The sequence below is a fragment of the Nerophis lumbriciformis genome, linkage group LG12 (assembly GCF_033978685.3).
Source record: "Nerophis lumbriciformis linkage group LG12, RoL_Nlum_v2.1, whole genome shotgun sequence".
Lineage (NCBI taxonomy): Eukaryota > Metazoa > Chordata > Actinopteri > Syngnathiformes > Syngnathidae > Nerophis > Nerophis lumbriciformis.
Genome location: NC_084559.2, coordinates 38,590,479 through 38,605,307, shown reverse-complemented (window position 1 = coordinate 38,605,307; position 14,829 = coordinate 38,590,479).

The window sequence follows — 14,829 nt, the reverse complement described above, 5'->3', positions numbered from 1 at the left end:
AAATCAAGAACCGCATAGCCGATATAGGGGATTTCCAGGCCATTAGCTGCTCTTAGACGAAAAAGGGTAGGGGTCCTTTCGAGCTTAGCTTCGGTAAAGTGAGCATTAAATAGGCTTTCGGACATTAGCGTCACTTGGGAACCGGTGTCTAAAAGTCCTGGCAGAATAGTGCCTCCAGCATCTACTTGTATTGTGGGGCATTGACCTACAAATGTTTCTGGAGCCCTGGATGATGTTGGCGTGGTGGCCAGCCCTGCAACTCGGATCTCAGCAGCAGGGACATTTAGTTTAAATCCGGTGCATGTGTAGTTGCAGTGCTGAATTTTTAGACATAATGCATGTTTGGTTTTGGAGTTATGTTTATATAACTTGTGTTTATAGTATGACAGTTATACTGTTATATTGAGTAAAAAAAACTAATTTGTGTCTTTGCAAACCTTACAAAATATTGTTTCCCAGTAAAACTCACAAAGATACATTTCTACAGACATTATTAGCCATTTTGTATGTGTGGTTTAGGAGTTATGTTTAAATAACTGAAATTGAGTGTGACAGTATACTGTCAAAGTGAGTAAAAAAAAACTAACTTGTGTCCTTGCAAACCTTACAAAAGAAAATGTTACTAGTAAAACTCACAAAGATACATTTCTTCATGCATTATTAGAAAATGGTCATGTGTAGTTTAGGAGTTATGTTTAAATAACTGTCATTTTGAGTGTGGTAGTATAACTGCCACACATATTGAGTTATAAAGTTAAGTGTAAAACCTAATTTTTGTATTTGCAAACCTTACAAAAACAACTGATTCTTGTAAAACTCACATAGATTCAATATTAAAGGCATTTTAGACATTTTACATGTTTTGTTGAGGAGTTGTGTTTGAATACATTAGTATTGCTTTTTTCGTTAAGGCAAGTACAAACGGCAGGAGGCCACGGGGAAGACACAGGACACATTGGGAAGATTATATCAGCTGGCTGGCCTGGGAACGCCTCGGGATCCCCCGAGAAGAGCTGGACGAAGTAGCTGGCGATAGGGAAGTCTGGGCTTCTCTGCTTAGGCTGCAGCCCCCGCAACACGACCTCGGATAAGCGGAAGAAAATGGATGGAATTAGTATGACAGTTATACTATCATATTGAGTAAAAAAAAACTAACTTTTGTTTTTGTAAACATTCAAAATATATTTTTTCTAGTAAAACTCACAAAGATACATAGAGTTTAAATAACTGTCATAGTAAGTAAAACCTATTTTTTGTATTTGAAAACCTTACAAAAACAACTGATTCTAGTATAACTCACATGGATTCAATATTACAGGCATTTTTACACATTTTGCATGTTTGGTTTAGAAATTATGATGGAACACATTTTTATTGCTTTTTTCGCATTATCTTAGGATTTTAAGAATATTACTGTCACATTGAGGAAAAACTACTTTCTGTGTTTGCAAGGATTAAAAAAAGCATATTTTTCGAGTAAAACTCCTAAGGATGCATTATTTCAGGCATCATTAGCCATTTAGCATTTGTAGTTTAGGAGTTATGTTTAAATAACTGTCATATTAAATGTAACAGTATACGCTCATATAGAGTAAAACCTAATTTTTGTATTTGCAAACCTTACAAAAACAACTGATTCTAGTAAAACTCACATAAATTCAATATTACAGTTATTTTTAGACATTTTGCCTGTTTGGTTTAGAAATTTTGATTTTGATTTGTATTGCTTTTTTCGCATTATCTCAGGATTTTAAGAATATTACTGTCATATTGAGTAAAAAACTACTTTTTGTGTTTGCAAGATTTAAAAAAAGCATATGTTTAGAGCAAAACTCCGTAGAATGCATTATTTGAGGCAACATTAGCCATTTTGCTTGTGTTGTTAGGAGTTATTTTTAAATAACTGTCATATTGAGTGTGACAGTATACTGTCATAGTGAGTAAAACTTAATTTTTGTATTTGCAAACCCTATAAAAACAACTGATTCTAGTAAAACTAACATGGATTTATATTACAGGCATTTTTAGACATTTTGCATTGTTGGTTTAGCAATTATGTTGGAATACATTTTTATTGCTTTTTTCTCATTATCTCAGGATTTAGAGAACATTACTGTCATATTGAGTAAAAAACTACTTTTTGTGTTTGCAAGCCTTAAAAAAGCATATGTTTCGAGTAAAACTCACAATAATGCATTATTTCAGGCAATATTAGCTCATTTTTTTGTGTAGTTTAGGAGTTATGTTTATTTACTGTTATATTGAGTGTACTTGTCATGGTGAAAAAAACCTATTTTTTTATTTGCAAAAATTTCAAACACAACCGATTCTAGTAAAACTCACATGGATTCAATATTACAGGCATTTTTACTAATTTTGCATGTTTAGGTTAGAAATTATGATTGAATACATTTGTATTGCTTTTTTCGCATTATCTCAGGATTTTAAGAACATTACTGTCATATTGAGTAAAAAAATACTTTTTGTGTTTGCAAGCCTTAAGAAAGCATATGTTTCGAGGAAAACTCCCAAGGACCCATTATTTCAAACATCATTAGCCATTTTGCATGAGTGGTTTAGGAGTTATGATTAAAAAATTGTCATATTGAGTGTGACAGTTTACTTTCATAAAGAGTAAAACCTAATTTTTGCTTTTGCAAACTTCACTAAAACAACTGATTCTAGTAAAACTCACATGGATTCAATAATACAGGCATTTTTACACATTTTGCATGTTTAGTTTAGAAATTATGATTGAATACATTTTTATTGCTTTTTTCGCATTATCTCAGGATTTTAAGAACATTACTGTCATATTGAGTAAAAAAAATACTTTTTGTGTTTGCAAGCCTTAAGAAAGCATATGTTTCGAGGAAAACTCCCAAGGATCCAATATTTCAAACAATATTAGCCAATTTGCATGGGTGGTTTAGGAGTTATGATTACAAAACTGTCATATTGAGTGTGACAGTTTACTTTCATAAAGAGTAAAACCTAATTTTTGTTTTTGCAAACCTTACTAAACTGATTCTAGTAAAACTCACATGGATTCAATATTACAGGCATTTTTAGACATTTTGCATTGTTGGTTTAGGAATTATGTTGGAATACATTTGTACTGCTTTTTTCGCATTATCTCAGAATTTTAAGAACATTACTGTCATATTGAATAAAAACTACTTTTTGTGTTTGCAAGCCTTAAAAAAGCATATGTTTCGAGTAAAACTCACAAGAATGCATTATTTCAGGCAACATTAGCTCATTTTTAAGTGTAATTTAGGAGTTATGTTTAATTTACTGTCATATTGAGTGTACATTGTCATGGTGAAAAAAAACTAATTTTTGTATTTGCAAAAATTTCAAACACAACCTAATCTAGTAAAACTCACATGGATTCAATAATACAGGCATTTTTACACATTTTGCATGTTTAGTTTAGAAATTATGATTGAATACATTTTTATTGCTTTTTTCGCATTATCTCAGGATTTTAAGAACATTACTGTCATATTGAGTAAAAAAATACTTTTTGTGTTTGCAAGCCTTAAGAAAGCATATGTTTCGAGGAAAACTCCCAAGGATCCATTATTTCTAACATTATTAGCCATTTTGCATGAGTAGTTTAGGAGTTATGATTTAAAAATTGTCATATTGAGTGTGACAGTTTACTTTCATAAAGAGTAAAACCTAATTTCTGCTTATGCAAACCTTACTAAAACAACTGATTCTAGTGAAACTCACATGGATTCAATATAACTGGCATTTTTAGACATTTTGCATTGTTGGTTTAGGAATTATGTTGGAATACATTTTTTTTGCTTTTTTCGCATTATCTCAGAATTTTAAGAACATTACTGTCAAATTGAGTAAAAAAAAATACTTTTTGTGTTTGCATGCCTTAAGAAAGCAAATGTTTCGAGGAAAACTCCCAATAATCCATTATTTCAAACATTATTAGCCATTTTGCATGAGTAGTTTAGGAGTTATGATTAAAAAAACTGTCATATTGAGTGTGACAGTTTACTTTCATAAAGAGTAAAACCTAATTTTTGTTTTTGCAAACTTCACTAAAACAACTGATTCTAGTTAAATTCACATGGATTCAATAATACAGGCATTTTTACACATTTTGCATGTTTAGTTTAGAAATTATGATTGAATACATTTTTATTGCTTTTTTCGCATTATCTCAGGATTTTAAGAACATTACTGTCATATTGAGTAAAAAAAATACTTTTTGTGTTTGCAAGCCTTAAGAAAGCATATGTTTCGAGGAAAACTCCCAAGGATCCAATATTTCAAACAATATTAGCCAATTTGCATGGGTGGTTTAGGAGTTATGATTACAAAACTGTCATATTGAGTGTGACAGTTTACTTTCATAAAGAGTAAAACCTAATTTTTGTTTTTGCAAACCTTACTAAACTGATTCTAGTAAAACTCACATGGATTCAATATTACAGGCATTTTTAGACATTTTGCATTGTTGGTTTAGGAATTATGTTGGAATACATTTGTACTGCTTTTTTCGCATTAGCTCAGAATTTTAAGAACATTACTGTCATATTGAATAAAAACTACTTTTTGTGTTTGCAAGCCTTAAAAAAGCATATGTTTCGAGTAAAACTCACAAGAATGCATTATTTCAGGCAACATTAGCTCATTTTTAAGTGTAATTTAGGAATTATGTTTAATTTACTGTCATATTGAGTGTACATTGTCATGGTGAAAAAAAACTAATTTTTGTATTTGCAAAAATTTCAAACACAACCTAATCTAGTAAAACTCACATGGATTCAATAATACAGGCATTTTTACACATTTTGCATGTTTAGTTTAGAAATTATGATTGAATACATTTTTATTGCTTTTTTCGCATTATCTCAGGATTTTAAGAACATTACTGTCATATTGAGTAAAAAAATACTTTTTGTGTTTGCAAGCCTTAAGAAAGCATATGTTTCGAGGAAAACTCCCAAGGATCCATTATTTCTAACATTATTAGCCATTTTGCATGAGTAGTTTAGGAGTTATGATTTAAAAATGGTCATATTGAGTGTGACAGTTTACTTTCATAAAGAGTAAAACCTAATTTTTGCTTATGCAAACCTTACTAAAACAACTGATTCTAGTGAAACTCACATGGATTTAATATTACTGGCATTTTTAGACATTTTGCATCGTTGGTTTAGGAATTATGTTGGAATACATTTTTATTGCTTTTTTCGCATTATCTCAGAATTTTAAGAACATTACTGTCAAATTGAGTAAAAAAAAATACTTTTTGTGTTTGCATGCCTTAAGAAAGCAAATGTTTCGAGGAAAACTCCCAATAATCCATTATTTCAAACATTATTAGCCATTTTGCATGAGTAGTTTAGGAGTTATGATTAAAAAACTGTCATATTGAGTGTGACAATTTACTTTCATAAAGAGTAAAACCTAATTTTTGTTTTTGCAAACTTCACTAAAACAACTGATTCTAGTAAAACTCACATGGATTCAATAATACAGGCATTTTTACACATTTTGCATGTTTAGTTTAGAAATTATGATTGAATACATTTTTATTGCTTTTTTCGCATTATCTCAGGATTTTAAGAACATTACTGTCATATTGAGTAAAAAAAATACTTTTTGTGTTTGCAAGCCTTAAGAAAGCATATGTTTCGAGGAAAACTCCCAAGGATCCAATATTTCAAACAATATTAGCCAATTTGCATGGGTGGTTTAGGAGTTATGATTACAAAACTGTCATATTGAGTGTGACAGTTTACTTTCATAAAGAGTAAAACCTAATTTTTGTTTTTGCAAACCTTACTAAACTGATTCTAGTAAAACTCACATGGATTCAATATTACAGGTATTTTTAGACATTTTGCATTGTTGGTTTAGGAATTATGTTGGAATACATTTGTACTGCTTTTTTCGCATTAACTCAGAATTTTAAGAACATTACTGTCATATTGAATAAAAACTACTTTTTGTGTTTGCAAGCCTTAAAAAAGCATATGTTTCGAGTAAAACTCACAAGAATGCATTATTTCAGGCAACATTAGCTCATTTTTAAGTGTAGTTTAGGAGTTATGTTTAATTTACTGTCATATTGAGTGTACATTGTCATGGTGAAAAAAAACAAATTTTTGTATTTGCAAAAATTTCAAACACAACCTAATCTAGTAAAACTCACATGGATTCAATAATACAGGCATTTTTACACATTTTGCATGTTTAGTTTAGAAATTATGATTGAATACATTTTTATTGCTTTTTTCGCATTATCTCAGGATTTTAAGAACATTACTGTCATATTGAGTAAAAAAATACTTTTTGTGTTTGCAAGCCTTAAGAAAGCATATGTTTCGAGGAAAACTCCCAAGGATCCATTATTTCTAACATTATTAGCCATTTTGCATGAGTAGTTTAGGAGTTATGATTTAAAAATTTTCATATTGAGTGTGACAGTTTACTTTCATAAAGAGTAAAACCTAATTTTTGCTTATGCAAACCTTACTAAAACAACTGATTCTAGTGAAACTCACATGGATTTAATATTACTGGCATTTTTAGACATTTTGCATTGTTGGTTTAGGAATTATGTTGGAATACATTTTTATTGCTTTTTTCGCATTATCTCAGGATTTTAAGAACATTACTGTCAAATTGAGTAAAAACTACTTTTTGTGTTTGCATGCCTTAAGAAAGCAAATGTTTCGAGGAAATCTCCCAATAATCCATTATTTCAAACATTATTAGCCATTTTGCATGAGTAGTTTAGGAGTTATGATTAAAAAAACTGTCATATTGAGTGTGACAGTTTACTTTCATAAAGAGTAAAACCTAATTTTTGTTTTTGCAAACTTCACTAAAACAACTTATTCTAGTAAAACTCACATGGATTCAATAATACAGGCATTTTTACACATTTTGCATGTTTAGTTTAGAAATTATGATTGAATACATTTTTATTGCTTTTTTCGCATTATCTCAGGATTTTAAGAACATTACTGTCATATTGAGTAAAAAAATACTTTTTGTGTTTGCAAGCCTTAAGAAAGCATATGTTTCGAGGAAAACTCCCAAGGATCCATTATTTCTAACATTATTAGCCATTTTGCATGAGTAGTTTAGGAGTTATGATTAAAATATTGTCATATTGAGTGTGACAGTTTACTTTCATAAAGAGTAAAACCTAATTTTTGTTTTTGCAAACCTTACTAAACTGATTCTAGTAAAACTCACATGGATTCAATATTACAGGTATTTTTAGACATTTTGCATTGTTGGTTTAGGAATTATGTTGGAATACATTTGTACTGCTTTTTTCGCATTAACTCAGAATTTTAAGAACATTACTGTCATATTGAATAAAAACTACTTTTTGTGTTTGCAAGCCTTAAAAAAGCATATGTTTCGAGTAAAACTCACAAGAATGCATTATTTCAGGCAACATTAGCTCATTTTTAAGTGTAGTTTAGGAGTTATGTTTAATTTACTGTCATATTGAGTGTACATTGTCATGGTGAAAAAAAACAAATTTTTGTATTTGCAAAAATTTCAAACACAACCTAATCTAGTAAAACTCACATGGATTCAATAATACAGGCATTTTTACACATTTTGCATGTTTAGTTTAGAAATTATGATTGAATACATTTTTATTGCTTTTTTCGCATTATCTCAGGATTTTAAGAACATTACTGTCATATTGAGTAAAAAAATACTTTTTGTGTTTGCAAGCCTTAAGAAAGCATATGTTTCGAGGAAAACTCCCAAGGATCCATTATTTCTAACATTATTAGCCATTTTGCATGAGTAGTTTAGGAGTTATGATTTAAAAATTTTCATATTGAGTGTGACAGTTTACTTTCATAAAGAGTAAAACCTAATTTTTGCTTATGCAAACCTTACTAAAACAACTGATTCTAGTGAAACTCACATGGATTTAATATTACTGGCATTTTTAGACATTTTGCATTGTTGGTTTAGGAATTATGTTGGAATACATTTTTATTGCTTTTTTCGCATTATCTCAGGATTTTAAGAACATTACTGTCAAATTGAGTAAAAACTACTTTTTGTGTTTGCATGCCTTAAGAAAGCAAATGTTTCGAGGAAATCTCCCAATAATCCATTATTTCAAACATTATTAGCCATTTTGCATGAGTAGTTTAGGAGTTATGATTAAAAAAACTGTCATATTGAGTGTGACAGTTTACTTTCATAAAGAGTAAAACCTAATTTTTGTTTTTGCAAACTTCACTAAAACAACTTATTCTAGTAAAACTCACATGGATTCAATAATACAGGCATTTTTACACATTTTGCATGTTTAGTTTAGAAATTATGATTGAATACATTTTTATTGCTTTTTTCGCATTATCTCAGGATTTTAAGAACATTACTGTCATATTGAGTAAAAAAATACTTTTTGTGTTTGCAAGCCTTAAGAAAGCATATGTTTCGAGGAAAACTCCCAAGGATCCATTATTTCTAACATTATTAGCCATTTTGCATGAGTAGTTTAGGAGTTATGATTTAAAAATTGTCATATTGAGTGTGACAGTTTACTTTCATAAAGAGTAAAACCTAATTTTTGCTTATGCAAACCTTACTAAAACAACTGATTCTAGTGAAACTCACATGGATTTAATATTACTGGAATTTTTAGACATTTTGCATTGTTGGTTTAGGAATTATGTTGGAATACATTTTTATTGCTTTTTTTGCATTATCTCAGAACTTTAAGAACATTACTGTCATATTGAGTAAAAAAAAATACTTTTTGCGTTTGCAAGCCTTAAGAAAGCAAATGTTTCGAGGAAAACTCCCAATAATCCATTATTTCAAACATTATTAGCCATTTTGCATGAGTAGTTTAGGAGTTATGATTAAAAAACTGTCATATTGAGTGTGACAGTTTACTTTCATAAAGAGTAAAACCTAATTTTTGTTTTTGCAAACTTCACTAAAACAACTGATTCTAGTAAAACTCACATGGATTCAATAATACAGGCATTTTTACACATTTTGCATGTTTAGTTTAGAAATTATGATTGAATACATTTTTATTGCTTTTTTCGCATTATCTCAGGATTTTAAGAACATTACTGTCATATTGAGTAAAAAAATACTTTTTGTGTTTGTAAGCCTTAAGAAAGCATATGTTTCAAGGAAAACTCCCAAAGATCCATTATTTCAAACATTATTAGCCATTTTGCATGAGTGGTTTAGGAGTTTTGATTTAAAAATTGTCATATTGAGTGTGACAGTTTACTTTCATAAAGAGTAAAACCTAATTTTTGCTTTTGCAAACCTTACTAAAACAACTGATTCTAGTGAAACTCACATGGATTTAATATTACTGGCATTTTTAGACATTTTGCATTGTTGGTTTAGGAATTATGTTGGAATACATTTTTATTGCTTTTTTCGCAATATCCCAGAATTTTAAGAACATGTCATATTGAGTAAAAGAAAAATCTTTTTGTTTGCAAGCTTTAAGAAAGCAAATGTTTCTAGGAAAACTCCCAATAATCCATTATTTCAAACAATAGTAGCCATTTTGCATGAGTAGTTTAGGAGTTATGATTAAAAAACTGTCATATTGACTGTGACAGTTTACTTTCATAAAGAGTGAAACCTAATTTTTGTTTTTGTAAACTTTACTAAATCAACTGATTCTAGTAAAACTCACATGGATTCAATAATACAGGCATTTTTACACATATTGCATGTTTAGTTTAGAAATTATGATTGAATACATTTTTATTGCTTTTTTCGCATTATCTCAGGATTTTAAGAACATTACTGTCATATTGAGTAAAAAAATACTTTTTGTGTTTGCAAGCCTTAAGAAAGCATATGTTTCGAGGATAACTCCCAAGGACCCATTATTTCAAACATCATTAGCCATTTTGCATGAGTGGTTTAGGAGTTATGATTAAAAAATTGTCATATTGAGTGTGACAGTTTACTTTCATAAAGAGTAAAACCTAATTTTTGCTTTTGCAAACCTTACTAAAACAACTGGTTCTAGTGAAACTCACATGGATTTAATATTACTGGCATTTTTAGACATTTTGCATTGTTGGTTTAGGAATTATGTTGGAATACATTTTTATTGCTTTTTTCGCATTATCTCAGAATTTTAAGAACATTACTGTCAAATGAGTAAAAAAAATACTTTTTGTGTTTGCAAGCCTTAAGAAAGCAAATGTTTCGAGGAAAACTCCCAATAATCCATTATTTCAAACATTATTAGCCATTTTGCATGAGTAGTTTAGGAGTTATGACTAAAAAAACTGTCATATTGAGTGAGACAGTTTACTTTCATAAAGAGTAAAACCTAATTTTTGTTTTTGCAAACTTCACTAAAACAACTGATTCTAGTAAAACTCACATGGATTCAATAATACAGGCATTTTTACACATTTTGCATGTTTAGTTTAGAAATTATGATTGAATACATTTTTATTGCTTTTTTCGCATTATCTCAGGATTTTAAGAACATTACTGTCATATTGAGTAAAAAAATACTTTTTGTGTTTGCAAGCCTTAAGAAAGCATATGTTTCGAGGAAAACTCCCAAGGATCCAATATTTCAAACAATATTAGCCAATTTGCATGGGGAGTTTAGGAGTTATGATTACAAAACTGTCATATTGAGTGTGACAGTTTACTTTCATAAAGAGTAAAACCTAATTTTTGTTTTTGAAAACTTTACTAAAACAACTGATTCTAGTAAAACTCACATGGATTTAATATTACAGGCATTTTTAGACATTTTGCAATGTTGGTTTAGGAATTATGTTGGAATACTTTTTTTTGCTTTTTTCGCATTATCTCAGAATTTTAAGAACATTACTGTCATATTGAGTAAAAACTACTTTTTGTGTTTGCAAGCCTTAAAAAAAGCATATGTTTCGAGTAAAACTCACAAGAATGCATTATTTCAGGCAATATTAGCTCATTTTTAAGTGTAGTTTAGGAGTTATGTTTAATTTACTGTCATATTGAGTGTACATTGGGCAGCACGGTGGTAGAGGGGTTAGTGCGTCTGCCTCACAATACGAAGGACCTGAGTAGTCCTTGGTTCAATCCCAGGCTCGGGATCTTTCTGTGTGGAGTTTGCATGTTCTCCCCGTGACTGCGTGGGTTCCCTCCGGAAACTCCGGCTTCCTCCCACCTCCAAAGACATGCACCTGGGGATAGGTTGATTGGCAACACCAAATTGGCCCTAGTGTGTGAATGTGAGTGTGAATGTTGTCTGTCTGTCTGTGTTGGCCCTGCAATGAGATGGCGACTTGTCCAGGGTGTACCCCGCCTTCCGCCTGATTGTAGCTGAGATAGGCTCCAGCGCCCCCCCGCGATCCCAAAGGGAATATGCGGTAGAAAAATGGATGGATGGATTAGGGTACATTGTCATGGTGAAAAAAAACAACCTAATCTTGGTTTTGGAGTTATGTTTATAAAACCTCCTTTCTGAGCCGCCACCTTATCGTGGTAGAGGAGTTTGCGGAGCCCACTGATCCTAGGAGCTATGCTGTCTGTGGGCTTCTATGCCCCCTCGTAGGCTCTCCCAAGACAAATAGGTCCTAGGTGAGGGATCAGACAAAGAGCAGCTCAAACACCTTTATGAAAAGTACAAATCGAGGTCCTAGATTTTTCCTCGCCCGGACGCGGGTTACCGTGGCTCCCCTGTGGAGCCAGGCCCGGAGGTGGGGCACGATGGCGAGCGCCTGTTGGCTGGCTCAGCTCAATGAAGCAACGTGGTTCCCTCCTCCAATGGGCTCACCACTCATGGGCTGGGTTATAGAGGTCGGGTGCAGTGTGAGCTGAGCGGCAGCCGAAGGCAGGGCACTTGGCGGTCCGATCATCGGCTACATAAGCTAGCTCTTCTGACGTGAAATGTCACCTCGCTGGGAGGGAAGGAGCCTGAGCTGGTGTGCGAGGTGGAGAAGTTCCGGCTAGATATAGTTGGACTCACTTCGACGCACAGGAACCTGTTCTCTCGAGAGGGGCTGGACTCTCTTCCACTATAGCGTTGCAAGCAATGAGAGGCTGGGGTGGCATTTCTTGTTGTCCCCCCGGCTCAAAGACAAGAGTATGGGGTATCGGACTGTCTGATTGTGGCGGGTCGCTCCCTGTATGATCAGTGTAGGGCAGCCTTGGTCCGCCAAGGCTGCCCTTTGTCACCGATTCTGTTGTTAACTTTTATGGACAGAATTGCAGTCATGGCGTTGAGGGGATCCGGTTTGGTGGTTGCAGGATTAGGTCTCTGCTTTTTGCAGTTGATGTGGTCCTAATGGCTTCAACTGGCCAGGATCTCCAGCTCTCATTGGATGGCCGAGTATGAAGCGACTGGGATGAGAATCAGCACCTCCAAGTCCGAGTCCATGGTTCTCGCCCGGTAAAGGGTGGGGTGCCATTTCCAGGTTGAGGAGGCGATGGCACATACTAGATGGCCCCAAGTGGAGGAGTTCAAGTACCTAGGAGTCTTGTTCACGAGTGAGGGAAGAGTGGATCATGAGATCCACAGGCGGATCGGTGCAGCGTCTTCAGTAATGAGGACGCTATATCGATCCATTGTGGTGAAGAAGGAGCTGAGCCAGAATTAAAAGCTCTAAATTTACCGGTCGATCTACATTCCCATCCTGCACCCATGGTCATGGTTATGACCGAAAAGACAAGATCAAAGACAAGAGTTTCCTCCTTCGGGTGGCGGGTCTCTCCCTTAGAGATAGGATAAGAAGCTCTGTCATCCTGGAGGAACTCAGAGTAAAGCGCTGCTCCTCCACATTGAGAGGAGCCAGATGAGGTGGTTCGGGCATCTGCTCAGGATGCCACCCGAACGCCTCCCGAGGGAGGTGTTTAGGGCAAGTCCGACCGGCAGGAGGCCACGGGGAAGACCCAGGACACATTGGGAAGATTATGTCTCCCGGCTGGCCTGGGAACGCCTCAGGATCCCCCGAGAAGAGCTGGAAGAAGTGGCTGGGGAGAGGGAAGTCTGGGCTTCTCTGTTTAGGCTGCTGCCCCTGCAACCCGACCTCGGTTAAGCGGAAGAAAATGGATGGATTTAGTAACGACAACAAAAAATGCCCATCCATCCATTTTCTACCGCTTATTCCCTTTTGGGGTGGCAGGAGGCGCTGGAGCCTATCTCAGCTACAATCGGGCGGAAGGTGGGGTACACCCCGGACAAGTCGCCATCTCATCGCAAAAAATGATTATAGTAAAACTCACATGGATACAATTTTACAGGTATTTTTAGACATAATGCATGTTTGGTTTTGGAATTATGTTTATATAACTTTCATATGTATTATGACAGTTATACTGTCATCTTGAGTAAAACTAACTATGTTTTTCCAGTAAAACTCACAAAAATAATTTTTTCCAGGCATTATTAGACATTTTTCATGTGTGGTTTAGGAAATATGTTTAAATAACTGTCATATTGAATGTGGCAGTTATACTGTTATGTGTAAAACCAAATTTTTGTATTTGCAAACCTTACAAAAACAACTGATTCTAGTAAAACTCACATAGATTCAATATTACAGGCATTTTTAGACATTTCACATGTTTGAATACATTTTTATTGCTTTTTTCGTTAGGGCAAGTCCGATCGGCAGGAGGCCACGGGGAAGACCCAGGACACATTGGGAAGACTATGTCTCAGGCGGGCCTGGGAACGCCTCGGGATCCCCCGAGAAGAGCTGGACAAAGTGGCTGGGGAGAGGGAAGTCTGGGCTTCTCTGCTTAGGCTGCTGCCCCCGCAACCCGACCTCGGATAAGCGAAAGAAAATGGATGGATTTAGTATGACAGTTATACTGTCATATTGAGTAAAAAAAACTATGTTTCATTGATTCAATATTACAGGCATCTTTAGATGGATTGCATGTTTGGTTTTGGAGATATGTTTATACAACTTTCATATTTAGTATGACAGTTATACTGTCATATTGAGTAAAAAAACAACAACTTGTGTCTGCAAACCTTACAAAAGATTATTATTCTAGTAAAACTAACAAAGATACATTTTTCCAAGCATTATTAGCATTTGTTGTTTTGGAGTTATAATGCTTGCGTTGAGAGGCGACGGGCTCGGGTGGCAATTCTTGTTGCCCCCCGGCTCAAAGCCTGCACGTTGGAGTTCAACCCAGTGGACCAGTGGGTAGCTTTTCTCCGCCTTCGGGTGGGGGGACAGGTCCTGACTGTTGTTTGGCCTTACGCGCCAAACGGCAGCTCAGAGTACCCACCCTTTTTGGATTCACTCGAGGGAGTACTGGAAAGTGCTCCACCGGGTGATTCCCTCGTTCTACTGGGGGCCTTCAACGCTCATCTTGGCAACAACAGTGAAACCTGGAGAGGCGTGATTGGGAAGAATGGCCGCCCGGATCTGAACCCGAGTGGTGTTTTGTTATTGGACTTTTGTGCTCGTCACAGATTGTCAATAACAAACACCAAGTTCAAACATAAGGGTGTCCATATGTGCACTTGGCACCAGGACACCCTAGACCGCAGTTCCATGATCGATTTTGTAGTTGTGTCATCGGATTTGCGGTCTCATGTTTTGGACACTCGGGTGAAGAGAGGGGCGGAGCTTTCTACCGATCACCACCTGGTGGTGAGTTGGCTGCGATGGTTGGGGAGGATGCCTGACAGACCGGCAGGCCCAAACGCATTGTGAGGGTTTGCTGGGAACGCCTCCGGAAGAACTTTGAACATGTCACGAGGGAGGCGCTGGACATTGAGTCTGAGTGGACCATGTTCCATGCCTCTCTTGTCGAGCCGGCTGATTGGAGCTGTGGCCGCAAGGAGTT